The sequence below is a fragment of the Petaurus breviceps genome, unplaced genomic scaffold, assembly GCF_028583685.1.
Source record: "Petaurus breviceps papuanus isolate PSGF00001 unplaced genomic scaffold, PetGlider_PUasm1.0 38, whole genome shotgun sequence".
NCBI lineage: Eukaryota > Metazoa > Chordata > Mammalia > Diprotodontia > Petauridae > Petaurus > Petaurus breviceps.
In genome coordinates, this window is record NW_027186304.1 from 91,624,394 (window position 1) to 91,641,521 (window position 17,128).

Below are 17,128 nucleotides of genomic sequence, written 5' to 3' on the forward strand. Positions count from 1 at the left end.
GAAGCAGGGATCTAAGCCTTCTTGCTAGCTGGTTCAAGGAGAATGAAGAATCTGGAATACAAGTATGTGCAGAGTACTCTCCCGTTTTCTGTCTCCTTCTGTCTGTCTGTCTGTCTTTCTCTCTGTCTCTGTCTGTCTGTCTCTGTCCCTCTCTCTCTCTCTCTGTATGCCTATGCATATTTATACATATCAAATGTTATTTATGTGTATACACATCTATTTGTATATAGATTATATTTATAGTTATATGTGTGTACATGTATATATGTATGTATACACACATATACATATATAAATAATCTAATAGAGAAAAAATTATGCATTAAGTCAAAGTTGAAGATAAGACTATACCAGGAAAATAACATAGAAACAGTTCCAAATGCAGTTCGATATCATCTTTCTGAAAGACAAATTGAACATTTTTTTTGGTATCAGTGCTGATGGTGTTCCTATGACTCCTCTAGGGGCACATGCACGTGATACCAAAGTAACTGATCAACTTAGTTTCATTTTTTTAAATTTCAGTTAATCATTCTGATTAGTGATATTTTTGACAAAATGCATAAGGTATTTGAACTAAAATTGTCTCCTAACTCTTCTCTTATATTCTAGCATTTCCCACATCAATTTATTTTACACATTACTGTCAGATCAATCTTTTAAATATTTTTTTATTCATTCTTTTAAAAATATTGTAACTTTCAAATAAGCGACCATAGAACTCACTTTTATTATCAAAAGAAATATCAAAGCAAATAGACTGCCAAAGAAGCCATGTGGGATGTATATGCAGACATATTCATGCATACATACACCTATATACATTATGCAATATACATGTATATACACGTGTGTGTGCATATACATACATAAATGCATACATGTATACCCACAAAAATGGATGAGAGAGAGAAAGAGACAGATAATCCTTTTTTGCCTCATACCTGAACTGTTACAATAAACTTCTGCTTGGTCTCCCTGACTTAAGTCATTCCTGCTCCAGGTCATCCTCTACTCATCTGTAAAATAGATCTTCCTAAAGTACAGGTTGGTCTGATCATGTCACCAAATTATTCAACAATCTCTATTGGTTCCCTTTTTCTTCCAGGTAATATGTAAATGTCTCAGCTTTTAGTTTAAGGCTCTTCTTAAACTTCCCCCTTCCTATCATCCTTTTTTTTTCTAAGTTCTTTCTTCTTTGTACATGGAAATCTGGTGATATTCATCTTCTTCATGTTCCTCAAACAAGATGTTGTATTTTTTTCACTCTGGGCATTTTCTCTGGCTGTCTCTCATAGCTGGAATTCTCTCCCTCTTTATCTGTTTCCTGAATTTCCTTGTTTCCTTCAAGTCCCTAAAATCCCACCTTCTGCAAGAAGCCTTTCCTGATTATCTTTAATTCTAGTGCCTTCCCTCTTAAGTTTATCTTCAATCTATCAGATAGTTAAATAGCTATATCTATAAATAGCTATATACATCTTATTCAACATGTATCTGATAATAGATATAGATACAGATATAGAGAGACATAAATATCTATCTATCTAGATATAGAGATATAAATATTTATTCATCTCTTGATTTTCAGAGTGATCTTCAACTTATCTCCCCCATTAGTAGAGTGTGAGCTTCTTGAGAACAGGGACTATGTTTTTGGTTTTGCCTTCCTTTGTATTCCCAGTATGATGTAGGTTCTTAATAAATATTTGTTTATCTGACTTGAATTCTCAACTCCCAGACCAATACTCTTATCAAACTTCTACCTGATATAATTCCTCTCAAACAAATATGCAATATTTAACTCATAAATTTAATTCATAAATTAATTCACAAAGAAGGGAAATGTTGACTGCCAAACCAAGCCTAATTTGCCAAAATAACATATCTTAACATAAATAAATAAATAAAATGTTCATATAGCTGCCAAGTTGGAGTTCACAGAAACATGTTAGTGTGCAGAACAGCTGCCCCAGCATATGGCATTTAATTTTCTATCCCTTCAAAGAATGAAATACTTGAGAATCCACTATGGCATATGGCATATAAATGGACCTATTTCCTATTTTGCTTTACTTTTGTCTTAAAAGTATTTATTAATTCAAGAAGGAAGTAAGCCAAAGAGTTCTCTGAGGGGGGAGACCAAGAAAGGAGTTTATAGATATAAGAAATGTTGACTGGAAGAACCAGTCCTGGAATAACAGAGAATTAGGCAGGGTTAAATAGGGAAAAAAAAATAGAGGAAAGAAGCTCATCTCACTAATAGCTACAACAGAGAGACATTTGCATATCTATTAAGAGAAGGAATTCTATCAATTCTGAAACATACTCCTACTTAATAATGTGAACCAGAATGGACAATTACTAGTTCTCAGTTTTGGCTCACATTCTACCTGATCACTCCATTGTTTGTTTCAAGACAAGTTAATCTATAACTCTCCATTCCTTAATTTCTCTACTTGAAGAGACGTGATAGTATGGAAATTTTTCATTTATCAGTTTAGTAGGGCTAATGTTGCTTTTTTGGTAAAATATTGTATTTCCATTTTAAAATCACATAAAATAATAATTTGGTGAACTGAAGTTCTTTTTATTAGTACACTATTTGTTATTCTACATTATTATAGAAAACAAAAAAAGAAGAAATTAAGAAGAGAAGACATAAACAAGAAAAATTATATATAATACATAAATGTATGTATATATATATGCATTTCTGAATTTATGTGTGCATGCATGTGTGTGTAGGAAATGCTTTGAAACATCTCATAAGTCAACCCACTGTCTCCAATCATGGCTACAACTAAATCATTCAAGAAAAATGGATATATATATATACATATAAATGTATATGTATGTATGTGTGTGTGTGTATCCATGAAAGGCTAAGGAAACTTTCCCTGTAGCCATTAACAGAAGCCTAGATTTAGAAACTCAAATGGTCCTTCAGTTGGAAGAGCTGGAATTTGGAATCTAGGTCCTCTGATTCCCAGACTAGCTTTCCATTCAGCAATGCCCTGCTACCTTTGGGCTTTTTTAAAGAACTAGAGTCTATTAAGAATCCTATGAGGTCTATGGAGCTTAAAGAGTCTCTGACAAGATGATGCCTAAATTAAAAGATTCCTGTAGAAATGAATGTATCCCTACATTTGGGGGAAAATAAAAGCTGCAGTTTAGGTATATTTATGGTCCTTTGTCATTGAAAATAAAGGAGAAAAAAGTCAAGTCTTTATTGTATTAATCACTTTGTCATTTTGTTTCAGGAAATACACAGTGTAATGCTAATGGGAATTTGAAGCTTTTCCTTGATTTTTTAACAGGCTAAATGGAATCACATAGAACCCATGGTGGAAGGAGCTTTCTGAAAATGTGGAACAGGAAGGGTGTAGCAGGAAGAAGCAGAGCAGAGCATGCACAGAGCTGGGAGGAGGCAGAGCAGAGGCAGAGCAGCTAGCATGAATGAGAGAGGGGCATTTTTGCTTAAGGGAGTCTGTTTTGTTTTGAAAGCTTTACAGAGAGAAGGTTTGGGGATGTGAGTGCTCACTGCATTGGTTATGTGTACCAACTTTTTGGTTGCTAAGATGGATATGACTTTCTGGTGTTGGGACTAAATTTTCTGGTGTTTGAATAAATATTTTGGTTCTGTCTTCCATGTGGAGAGTCTGTTATGTTTTGTGATTCAGAACTACACCAGCATATTCATATACATCTTGGGTGCTGAGAATATCACATTGGGATAATACACAGGAATAGCACTACATCAAATATTTACTAATCAGTAAAATTTCTGAACATGTCATCTCTTGGGGGGCACAGAACATTATAGCACTGATGAGAGAAATATTTCCCATAAGGTGATGTCAAGTCAAAAAGGGGAAGTAGCTTGGATATAAAAGAAATGTTGATGATTTTGGTAATAATAGTAATGATGATAGGGATTGTGATGGTGGTGATGGTGATTTGTACCAAAGATATCACAAGTGGGGTTTCCCAGTTTTAGTCTAGGAACAAAATCCACTAAGAAACTCCATTGTGGTCATCTTCTAAAGTGACTTTTCAGTTACAGCATATATCATTTAAAATGACAGCCCCCATAGGCTTTACATTTTGAAGTCATTTTTGGCATTAACTGGACAATCAGATATATAGTAAGTCATTCAGTTTTCAAAACACTTACTATATGCCAAGCACTATGCTAAACATAACTGCTCCTCAGATGTGTACTAAAGGAAATTGCTGAGGGAAATTCCAGAGTCTAAACTGGTATTGCCTAGATATTTCAGTCTAAAATAGGTATCATTTGAGTATCCTACCCCTTGCCTACATAAAATCTATATGCTTTTGCTATTGCGGACACATTTGAAAATCTGTTGGTACTTTTAATGGATTTCTGGGCTGTTCTAAGTACATTTTACTGCATGGGCACGGAATTTCATTTACTCCAGAGAGTCCTGATGACTCATTAGCAGGAATGGATCCTCAACTCAAATTAATGTACTTGTTTCTGTAATTTTCAGATGATTAGATAAAAGCATGTTTTTTTTTTAATCCCCTTCTGCAAAACATGCACATAAGCTCACGTGCAGCACCAACAATGATTAGTATGGCTGCAGTATATATTTCAAAGAATCATTTTCTTCCATACTCCTTTTCACATACCTATTCTTTCTATCTTTTCATTGAATATGGTTGACTATTTTAAGTGGGTAATCATTTCCCACCAGGGTGCCCCTAACTGCTCTGTGATACTGCCTCTAATTCTTTTCATTTTCAGGATACACTAAACTTTTAACAGTACAATGGGGTCTACTTACCAGAATGCCTCTGAAACAATGCATTTTCTGTGCCCCAAATCAAAATATGCATACCACTGTCCCGGTACTTCCAAAGCTGTTTCTGATTATGGATTGAAAACTCCCCCTGTTCTTCATTAAAGACTGAGATTCTTTTAAAATGCTTATTTACGGTGGCACAATCCTAAGGGGGCAGACTGGATTTAACAGCCTACAGCACCAAATCTCTTTCAACATCAGGCCAATTTTGAGTTAGGTAACTTGGTGGGTGAGGGGTGAGCCTATGCTATAATGCCTATGGGATAAGGTAGCCACAAATCAATGTGCCTCATTTATTTCCAAGTATTATTCACATTAATGAGCATTATAGAAGCACATCAAGAAGATAGGACATGGGATTTAAAGTCATTGCTTCTTAGCCTTCATTAAGCTTTGTGTTGTTATGTTCAGAGGGCAAATCTCTAATTTTAGGCTGTTCTTAGAGAAGACTAAAAACAAATACACTGTAATTAAGAAGAAACTCTCCTACGATAGCCTCAAATCAGCTATAGTAACAAGTTAAAGCAATAGACTTCCTGGGGAAACCGAAGGAGGGGATAATTAATTGTACTCTAACAAAGAACTCATTAACTTGGAAAAGAATTCAGTATCTACTGATGTAAGTAAAATAGGCAGGTGTCCACATTCATCTTATAACTTTTTTGTTGATATAATCTACTAGAGAAGGTTTATAAAATTAATAAAACTACATATGTGTTTTCTTAGTTATCTTTAGCTGTACATATATGCACTGCAGATTCACCATCTCTCTGAAAGCCTCTCTTCGTCAAAAAAAATACCAGGGTGCTGTTTTCTTTCCTAAATCCAAAGAACATGTGTTCAGTCTCTTCCAAAATGATAACCTTTATATGAGTTACATGAGCTTAAGAACATCTCTCTGGATTAGTCCAGCTTCAGTGAAGTCAAATGGAGCAAGAGTATGTCTCCAAAGAGATACAATAAGCAGTTATAATGGGTATCACTCAACACAGCACAAAATATATATCAAAAATAACACCCCCACCAAATGTACTCAAGTTCCTTGACTTTAATTATTATAGCAAATGGTAATATAACAAGGGTGTCTACTGTCAGAAATAATGTTTAAAACAGATGTGAACCATGCAAAGCATATGTAAAACACATGTGATCCTCACCAAGGTCACAGGACCCATTTAAAAAGCACATGTGAAATATGTGAACCACATGTGGACACATGTTGCAAAATCACATGTTTCTGTTCCTTGCCAAGACTTGGATCATATTCTAAAAGAAATAGGGCTCACTTAAACAAACTTTGTACTTCTTAAGGCAAACGGATACCCTTTTGTTTAAAATCCTTACTGCAAGCAGACAGGGGTCCACAAATCTAATGCTTATGCTGTTTGCATTGGCACTAATGTACTGAAATCCTTATTTCATTCCATTTTTCTGCCTAGGTTGAGTAGCTAAAGGGTTTGCAGGTTCATCCCAGATCCAAAGCTAATTACATGATGATTGCCCCATTTAGAGCAAAAATTGAGTCACTATTTCCCAAATATATTAAAAAAAATTTTTTTAAAGTAACACAGAATAATGGAAGAAGTACCAGAATTGGAATAAGAATCTTTGTCCTTTCCCTGGCACATAGGCCAGATCATCTATCTTAACCTGAGCAAACCATTTCACTTCTCTGGGTCTCAGTTTCCTCAACTACTAAATGAAATAGTTGAATGAAATGATCTCTAGATATCTAGGGTCCTTTCCAGCTCTCTGTCTTATGCACTGCAAACTATAGCTCGTGTTTATCTTTTTTCTTATAAGAATTATGGTACAAAATATTGATGTTTTATTTTTAGTTGTCTAGTCAAAGGAAACCTCATTTGAGTGCTATTAAATAAGAACCACTCATCCTCTGGCAACCTAGTGTGGATCCTGTTTTCCCAAAGGTTAGCCAGCAGTGCAAAAACCTATGGCATGTCATACCAAAGTAGAAAGACTTCGAGTGCAGGTTGATGATGGATTCTATATTTGCAATCTGAGAACCATCTAAAGAGAACTGGGAGAGTCTTATTACCAGGAGTTTAACTTTCTAGTTAATTTTATTGCCCAAAGCAATTCATGAAATTTCTACTAAGACAGAGTTACTGTGATATGCTTTGGTGGGAGGATTATTCATATTGGTGAAATAATGTTATTTTCTATAGAAGGATAATGACCTTTGGTTCAGAAATATTTATTTTTTTATTTTTTTTAACAGGCAGCTATCTATTTTGTCTATGGTTGTAGCTGAGTATCAACTTTTTTTTAAGTGTGGAAGCTATTTTTTACAAGATCAGCATGGTAAATCAGAAATGGCATTGGACCAGACTGTACAATATCTTCCAGATATAAATCTATGATTCCTGTGATACCCTTTAGAATTCAACATGTTAAGTCCACCATACTTTATGTATAGGAAGAAAGTGGTCATAAGCATAAGATTTTATCATTTCCATTTAAACTGGATGTAGGAAACTCAGTGTTTGAAGGATGATAGTTCCTTCAAATGCAATCAGTTCTGCTATAATGATTATTTTTTTAAATGTGAATTTGCCTAAAATGATTAATATATTAGGGATCAATTATGGAATAATGTTATTTAAAACATGTAAAATTGCACGACCACTTTTGAGACTATAGTCCTATCTTTTTTTATGTGTCACTGACAAAGTTTTTGAGTGTTGTGCACCTAACCCCAGTTTTCCCATAAGCCCTGTGGTCTTTACTATGTGATTTTGCATCATGTAGTTATTTTTAGAAATATATAATTTACTTTATAGCAGACATATGCTTTATACATGTATTTGCTGTTCTGTCAACCGGTAAAGGGATTAGGCTCCTCCTTCTTAGTCCCAGAAGACAGAACTTTAGCCCTGAGTAAAAGTTGAAAAGATTTCAATTTAGGCACAATATAAGGAACAACCTACTAACAATTATATCAATTCAAAAGTTGAATGGACTGACTCTGAGGATAGTGAGTTTCACCTCACATGAAGTCTTCAGAAAAAGATTGGATAATTTTAGGTGTATTTGAGGGGAATTTTTTTTTCAAGGATTGAAAGGACTAGATAATCATTAAAATCTCTTCCACTTCTGAGATTTTATGATTCTAATTTTCTCTATAAGTTTACATGAGTACTAGGAATAAGGAAAGATCAGTCTCACCATTAATAATTCAATCTTTATTAGGCACTGGGAATCAGAAACACTAAATTGTCTTATTCCTCCATGCATTATACAGACATAGCTTCATTCTATCCTCCTTCCAAAGGACATACCAGCTTTCTTGATTTTTGCCCTGATGAATGTGTTCTTTGACAGTGAGCTACTTAACAGAATTAAGCCAATGTCCATACAGAGCAAGTGGATTGAAGCAGAAATGAAAATTTCAACTTAATTTGATAAGACTTCTCTGTCTGTACCAGGTCATTCTCCTACTAGCTAGAACTATCAACAGCTAAGAAGTCGCATACACCCCACGTTGTGTCTTGAAATAGAATGTGCAGTTTCTGTAGGTTGAGATTTGGAGGAGAATAATTCTATGGATATGGGAAGATGATTGTTTTGAATCATAACTTTCTGTTCTAGTTTGAATTTGTTGCCTTGTCTTGGCAAAGACTTAATGATAGATTCCTATTCTGTTTTGCTGTGAGCAGCTCAGGAAAAAGAAACCACAATGGGGGTTAGGTGTGAGGTTGAAGGTTGTGGGAGAGGTATCTCAATTCCCAGTTAACACAAGGCCTATCAGTGAAATCAAGTAACTATACATTTATTAAGAGTTTTCTATGTGCCAGGCACTATACTGATAATTAGAGATGAAAAAATAAAAATAAAAAGGGGGAGGGAGAGCTTGTGAATATACTTTCTTATGTACTTGCTGGTACATGCCAGTGATTAGGCAAAACCCTTGTTCAGAAGGAAAATATAAATCTGGGAATGCAAAAGGACAAGCTTCATAATGGTGAAGAAACCAAGGAAAGATGGAAAAGCCCAATCTGGCTAGCGCACGCACACACACACACACACACACACACACACACAGACATAATTTTAAAAGACTGGAATGAGCAGAAAGATTAAGGTAGTTATCAAAGGCCAAGAAGTTCATATCAAATCAGGAAACCAAAATTCATTGGCTGCTATGGAGCTCACCATTAAGGATGGCAGAATCTCATAGTGGAAAAGATTCTAGCTCTGACTACACAGGTCCTAGGTTCAAATGCTGTTATTGGTGCCATGACCATCAGGGCACTTAACCTTCCTTGGTATCAGTTTCCTTATTTTTTTTAAATGAAGTATTTGAACTGGATTGATTCTGAGGTTTCTTCTTGCTCTAGATCTATTATTATTTGATTCTATATAACTCAACCTGAGTCCCTAAAGATTTGATCAGTTGATGTTGGATTGTTTTCCTGGGGCCCCTGTGGTACTAAAATGGGTACTGTAATGGGCAAGGTACACCAAATCTCCTTATGATTCAGCTTCTCCATTGTACTTTGAGACAGTGTTCAAGAACTCAAGAAAGGCAAAAGCTTTAGCTTCTAATCATTTTGTTTTCTCCAAAAGGAATTAATGAAAGCATTTTTTAAATAATTTTGACAGGGACTCTTCTCTGACACTGATGGCAATTTTTAAAACATTTGTTAATTTGTTCTGCAAAATTCATTTTGAGGTGTTCTTCAAAGGTAGCAGATTGCAAAGAGAATCGAGAACCCAAGAGAATTCATATATTCAGTGTGATTTGGGTGAGTTCATATAACTCCTTAGGCTTTATGGAATTTATAGCTGAAAAATCAGTCATACTTGTTTATTTCCTAGAGAACTGAGATTCTGGGGGTGATATAACACTTGCTTTTACTTAGTCAATAAGCCAGAGATAAAACCTCAATGGTCATAAAAGTGGGAGCTTGTGCACATTGTTTTTATTTCTGTTTTCTGATGCTTCTACTTTGTTTGGATAGAGATTTAGTGTTTCAGAAAACAGTGGATCCCTGATAGATCTAATGAAATTTTTTGCTACCATGTTTGTCATTGAGCTGAGTGGTTCATGGCCATGGTTTTCTTCAAACTTGTGGTATACTCAGGTCCCAGCACTCTGCTAATTCTAAACAGCACTCTGTGCTCTCTAAGTCATTTTTTTCTCCTACATGTGCATGGATGGTGTGATAGTCACTGTCAGCTTGCTCCAGTTCTTGGATAGATTCTCAAAGATTGTTGATGGAATGGTAGTCTACTAAATTTCAGAATTCCTCAAAAGATCAAAGGTAAACTCTAGCACCCATCCATCCTTGTTTTCTTTAAAGTCACAACTAATAGAGACTTGATATATGTTGGATAAGTGAATTATGTTCATTAATGTGTTGGGGTAACTAAATGCGTAATAGATTTGAGTGCTATTAATTTCAAAAAAAACTGACTATAAAACCAGTAATTCATTCATTTTATGCTCATTCCTTCCACAAATTGTTATCATATCCTTACAGTGACCATGTTCAAGTCACTATGTGGGTGTTTATTCCAAAAGCATCCTCCATATTTCAAAAAACTGTTTAAGATATGATGGAATCCTAATAAAGCTGCCCCCAGTCCCAATATTTCAACTTCATTATAGACCCAACCCCACTGAAAAGCAGCCCCACCATACCTACCTACCTCCCGCCAATGTCCTAACTTCTTCAGATATACCCCAGTGCTCACTGGAACTATAGGTATGTCCCTAAATGCTTAGTTCCCACAGAAACAGCAGGTATGTCCATGTGATGGAAACCCAGCTACTGCCTCTACCGTCTCTGCCCCCAGATCCATTCCACAGAAACAGGTGTGTTCTTGTATTCTGTCACAATAACATCATCCATCTAGCCCAAGACAGGACCACAATATCTATCTATCTTAACCAGACAGGACCACAATAGTTAGCCAATTGGAGAGAAGCATGACGAGAAAGTTTAACCACCGAATCCATAGATGGGACCTCTTCTCCATTACCTAATCCCTTAACAAACCCCTCCTGCCTTTTTTAATATTCATGATTTCTGTTATGTTGCTGGTTCCTCTTGGAACTTAGCCCCCTTTATGAGAGGCATCAATCTCAATAAGTGCCTATACTTGGATTGGATGTGGTGTGACTGAATTCTTTGAGACAGTTCCACTGGAACACATCATGAAACCACAACAGTTCTTGGGTAGGCAGAGCCCTCACTAAACAGTTTTTGACACCTAGGTTGTGTTATGGTTTAAACACAGGGATGCCAAAAATTGTTGTGGTGGGGGCTTTGAGACTGAAGGCAGACCTTGATTGGGGGAAGGCTGGTATGGGACAGAGACAAAGACAGAGAGACAGAGAGAGAATGAGTACAGTGGACATCTCAATGTGTATGGGGAAGATATTAGGGAGACTTGAAGAGGAAGGATAATGTCACATTTAGGGGAACTTCTGAATACTCTACACTTATGTCGCAGACACACTTAAAATTTTAGAGATTTTGCCTACAGATAGCTCTGCTTCTGGCAGCAATAATTTTTTAACAGTGTAGACTACATACATATACCACCTCATTAGATGGACAAGATCCCTGGGAATCAAATAATTTTGCCCAACTCCTCCTCAGACTAAAAGCAGCAAAAACAGCTGCCACCTCAGTGCTCTCTGTCTAAGTTTCTCAGAAGATTTGCTATTACATAATCCACAGTCTTCTCATTTTTTCCCCCTATAGATGGATGTCCTTTCCTTTCTCTCTATTGTAAATTTTGTTCAGATTCCTTCCATTACTCACATGTGTAGCTTTGCTTTGCTATAAATGGGAATGGTTTTACAGATGTTTGCCTGTAAAGGTCCATGACACATTCAGGAATTGTAGACTCTCCTTTTGAAAGCAATCCATAGTCCCACTGGCGTACAAGGAAAGGTGTATTATTTCAGATGGAAATATATAAAAATACTTTTGTTATAAGCAAGGCATTAGAAAAAAATTCAAGTATGATTTTTTTTATTTCTTCCCTTTTGTCACAAGTTTGAATGAGACACTTAGGAGTTAGCCAGTTCATACTGAGAGGATTTAATAAATTGTGGGTCTACCGATGTTTCAGGTTTTTCAAAACTATCTTTTCACTAATAATATTGATGTTCAACAGTTTCTCCTTCCAGAAATTTCACAAGGACACACATGACGATAAGTATACAGCAGCCTATTGTCTATTGCTATTTGTGACAAAAAGATCAAAGTATCAAATATGTTTAATATCATCCGAATATAATTTCTGAAAGAAGTATGCATGCTTGCATACACACACACAGTACACTCAGAGAAGTTCCCATGTACACCATCTCTTGGAATTTAGAATTTTTTATTATAAACCTAGCACATATACATTTCTTTTTTTTTTTTTTTATAAGCAACTGGGGCTAAGTAACTTGCTCAAGGTTACACGGCCAGTTATTTCTGGGTGTGGTGCTGAGTATCTGAGTCCAGGATTCGATCTCCAGGTCATCCCAACACTGGAGCTGGTGCTCTTACTCGCTGAGCCACCTGGCTGCCCCTAAGCAATTGGGATTAGGTAACTTGCTCAAGGTTACACGGCCAGGTGTTTCTGGGTGGGTGCTAAGTGTCTGAGCCCGGGATTCGATCTCCAGGTCTTCTCAACACTGGAGCCGGTGCTCTTACTTGCTGTGCTACCTGGCCACCCCTAGCACATATACATTTCAATTTACAAGGAATAACTACCTACAACTTCTATGTCCTTAAGCTTTTGTCATGTTACCTTTAATACTTAATGCTGCTTCTAGGTGACAGCATACTCAGAAGTTCCCCTAAAATGTGATATTATCCTCCCTCTGTTAATCTCCCTAATATCTCCCCCATACACACACACATACGCACACACACTCACTCAATCACAGATGAGAAAACTGAGTCTAAGGAAAGTTAAGATACAGCACAGCTTAGCAGAATTCTGATTTCAAACTTTGACTTCATGGTCAGTAATATTTGAATTCAAAGTCTTCCTTTGTTCTTCCCTGCTGTAGAACGTTATGCAAGTCAGTCATCTCCATATATCTCCAGCAACTACCTAGGACTTTTTACCTAACGCATTCTTGGATTGGTAAACAGATGAGAAAGTCTGAACCCAAAGGGGCACAGCAATACAGCAAAATCCTAGATTCTTCTGTTGCCAATGAATATTCTCTAATCTGATCCTCTACACATGCAATGTCTACTATGTGCAAAGAATTCGCTAGTCATTAATCCAAAAGCAAAACCAAAATTCAATAAATAGCATTTGTCCTCAAGGAACTTATATTCTCCTGGAGCTCACATTCACCTGTTCGCTTTCATTTGAAAATGTCCCATATCTATAGAGTAAGGAATGAAGACTGGATTTGTTACTACTCTGTGATTCCATTTCTACAAAGAAATTCTGGATATAGAAATTCTTGCTACCATTGCAGATCTGAACCTTTTCTTCAACATGGGAATCAAAATTTGTTACTTATAAGACTTAAATCATAGGACCTTCTGGCCTCAAGGATGGTTCTCTATCCACTGTGTCAGGTGACATAGGATTCAGAAGCATATGACTTGGAATTTTGTCTCAGACACCAATCAGCTGTGTAGCCCTGGGGAAGTATCTTAACTTCTCCCAGCCTTGAATGGGACTTGAGGTACTCTAGGGCTTTTTCTAGATCTAAATCTGTGATACTGTGATGTAGACCAAAGATAATGTCAAATAAAATCATCCTCCCCACAATCAAAACCCATCTAAATAAACGAATAAATTAATTAATAAGTCAATAAATATACAAATGGAAAATCAAATAAATAAAAAAAATTGAAGGTATGAATCTTTGAATAATGAAGTTTAGGATGAAATGAAGACAATTTCTACATAAATTGCTTTTTACTTTGATTTGTGCTTGAAATATGAGAGAGTCTGGTCCCAGATGCCTGCTGTATTCTACGATGAGGCACATGAGCACATATATTTAAATTACTTACTGTATATTTGACCTTCAATTTCCATAATTGCAAAATGGTGTATTTTTTTTTCTTAAATGGATCCCTAAACTGGGAATGAACCAGATGAGGCAGGCCTTATTTATGGTACTGACACATGGTCTCTCAAGTCTAATGAAGAGGGATGGGTCGGGGTGGGGTTGGGGGGAGGGAGGAATTTTACTAGGTCAGGAGTTAAAATTAGGCCACTTGACTAAAGCTCTTCCCTTTTGGAACACACTGGAGTGGAAGAAGCCACAGTAGAGTCCCTGTCCCCTGCCAATGTACACTCTCCTTATCCCAAAGCCTGCCACTGGATGTTGGACTTTATGTATGCATACAGGAAGAGAGCCTGACCTATTATCTGGGACAGCTGGTGTTCACAGGGCATGTTTAAAAGCATTTCTAATAAGTAAAGCACTATATAGGGGAGGCTTCCAGATGCACGCTCAGCCTAGTGTATGGGAATTAGACACACAATTTCAATGAACAATAATGGGAGTGGTGACTTTAATTCCACCCACACATCCTGATTAACTGAAAGAATTATTTTCTTGAGCAGTAAGACTACAAAATTCTGTTTCTGGCCGCAGTGTTGTCTGCCAGTATCCCATAAAGCTTTATTTCCCTAAGGCCCCCACCATATGACATAGTTGGACCACATTCCGTTCCAGCCTTCCCCTGTGTATGATCATTTTGTGAATTTTTATTGTTCTCTTAATTATCTGCACATAGATATTAATTCCAGAAAGTACAAACAGGCCCCACTGTCATTTCTCCACCACACTTTAGATGATAACATCACTTATGAATGCTAGTTACAAGTTTCCAGGCAGACGTGCGGTTGATCTGAATTTGTGGAACAACAACATTCAGATATCTGCTTTCAATTTGTGCGCATGTTTTTCTCCTGTTATTTTCTCTTTTTTTATGGCAGTATTAATTGTTACCAGAAATCGCTATGAAATTACAGAGCAACCAAACAATGGAATGTAGCAGATTAGAAATTGTTGTTTTGCTCGTTGATCTGAGAAACGTGTCAAGCCAGCCTATTACTTATGTCTCGGGGACAATTGCAGAAATCTCAGACAGCCTGATCCTCAACATGTGGGCACTGGCTGACCCACAGACTTTGCTGATGCTTATGCTTTTATCTACCCACTTGGCCCTGATAATACTTCTAGCCATGGTGAAGAGAAAAATAGTCCATCACTAGGGGAAACTAGACATATTGCAATTGGCATGCTGCAGATCACTAAGTCTTAATGCACTAAGATCAAGGATTAAGCTAAAGGGTCTAGCTAGCATCAAAGTAATACACCAGCAGCATGCCTCAGTGAATTAAGCAGTAGACTGGGGAGTATGGGGGCTCTGAGTTCTAATCCCCAATCATTGACTTTCTACTGGACCTGGATCAAATCACTTAAGTGTTCTTTTACTGTAACTCAGTCCCTTTGGAGGGGAAAGAGAAAGGAGGGAGAAAAGGGCGGGGGGAGAGTAAAAACACTAATCTTTCTCCAATGGCTGCTGAAAGGGAAATGAAAAAGGATCAGTGAGCATGTTACTTGTAAATATAAAGTTAATAATCAACATGGACCTAGGCAAGAGGGCTGAAGCAAAGGAATAATCAGAGTCTCACAAAGGGGTTTTCATACTATCCATCAAAGCACTGGCATGAATTCTTCAGGCTATTATCTGGGTTAAATGAAATTCTTACCTGGCCAAACAGGAAACAACATGATCATTTAAATCTTCTCTTCTGAGCCCACAGCACCACATTGAGTCGCTTGGTATGCTCTTGTATGAGACACAAATCCTGGAATCTTAGAGCTGGAAGGGGTTCGGCCTACAGAGATATAGTCCAACCTTAGACATGAATCCTTCTAAAGTATAGAATATAAAGGGCTGCCAGAGGTCATCCTGAAGAGCCTATCCCTGAAAGGCAATCCCCTTTAAATCATACTAAGCATTGGTTACCCAGCCTCCACATGAAGATTTGCAGTGATGGAAAGCATCATGGGACTATGGATATAGTGGTGGACTTGGAGTCAGAGAGTCCTGGCAAGCCATTTGGCCTCTCTAAGTCTTGTGTCAACTCCAAGCTTAACATACTCAGTTGCTACTATTATGACCTTTTCAAATAATGTGAAAAGCCAGATAACTATCTGGGAACATGAGGGAAGAAGGAAGTGGTCATTTTTCTTTCTTCTTCCCTCCCTTCTACACAACCCAGATTTTCTCAGGTTGCTGCACTGTTGCAGTGATATATGGGCAAACAGTGGGGGATAAAGGAGAAAAAGCCTGGACAATCCACAGCCCAGATAACCAAGCCCTAAAATGAAAGTGTTGGCTGTAATAACAATATACTGCCACTGGCAACTGTTTAGGAATGATTTGCTGCACAGCTGAATTCTTCCCTCCCTTCCTTCCTCCCCCCCCCATGCTCTCCCTCTCTCTCATTTTCCCTCTTTCATTCTAGTGGCTCATTAGGGAGTAGAGAAAGTTAATAGGAAAATGATCTTACTGGACCAATTGTGATAGTGAACTCAGTTGGAATACTCCCAATAACACTGCTTTTAGTATGTGACAAATTCATGTTGCTCCTTTATACAGCATATTTCTCAGCAACCATCACTCAAGACAACTGCTGTCCACACACTTGCTTCCAAGCCCCAACTTTCTCTCTCTTCTCTGTCTGACTGGGTCTGGCTGCCTACACTTTGGCAGAAAAGGTGGAAATATGGCAACAAGACAAGGAGCCATGAACTTGGCTTACCATCCGCCTCATCATGTGTATTCAATCAATCATTCCTTTTTTCAACTCATAGTTAAGAGTCACAATGCTAAGATGGATTTCTCTAATAGTCCAGTGATTCCCCATGCAGTAGAGATGAGGGAGATCTGAACTCTCTCTTGCATAGTGTAAAAACAAACAAATAAAAACAAAGAAGCAAGAAGTTCCAGATGGGGCAAGGTATTCCTGATTCCTAACACTAGCAGTAGCCCCCTGAGAGGAAAATCAGGTCCTCTCATGAGCTGGGAAATGTCTTCACCATCTCTGCACTCCAAGTCGGCCCTCTAGAATAACATGAGTGAAAATATATTAGAGACCTCCCAACTTACTTCTTTCCTCCTCCAGCCCCCAACCACTAACCAAAGACAAAATCTCTAATGGATAACAAGTCATGGCTGGGGTCACTCAACAGAGACAGAATTTTTAAAAGCATGCAAATGACAAATGCCCTAGACCCTCACCATGTAAAGGGAAATTGCTTTTGTAAGATTCTT

At 37.2% G+C, this 17,128-nt stretch overlaps 1 long non-coding RNA gene across 2 annotated transcripts in view; it reads right to left on the minus strand.

Moving 5' to 3' along the window:
* Nucleotides 1-16,294, minus strand: part of LOC138170671 (uncharacterized) — a 321,824-nt gene extending 305,530 nt beyond the window's left edge. Inside the window, exon 1 of one of the 2 annotated variants that reach the window (XR_011170711.1) lies at nucleotides 15,558-16,294. This is a non-coding gene — a long non-coding RNA (uncharacterized lncRNA). The remainder of the gene's footprint in view (nucleotides 1-15,557) is intronic. The other variant, XR_011170712.1, reaches the window with a different exon arrangement.
* Nucleotides 16,295-17,128: the final 834 nt, after the last annotated feature.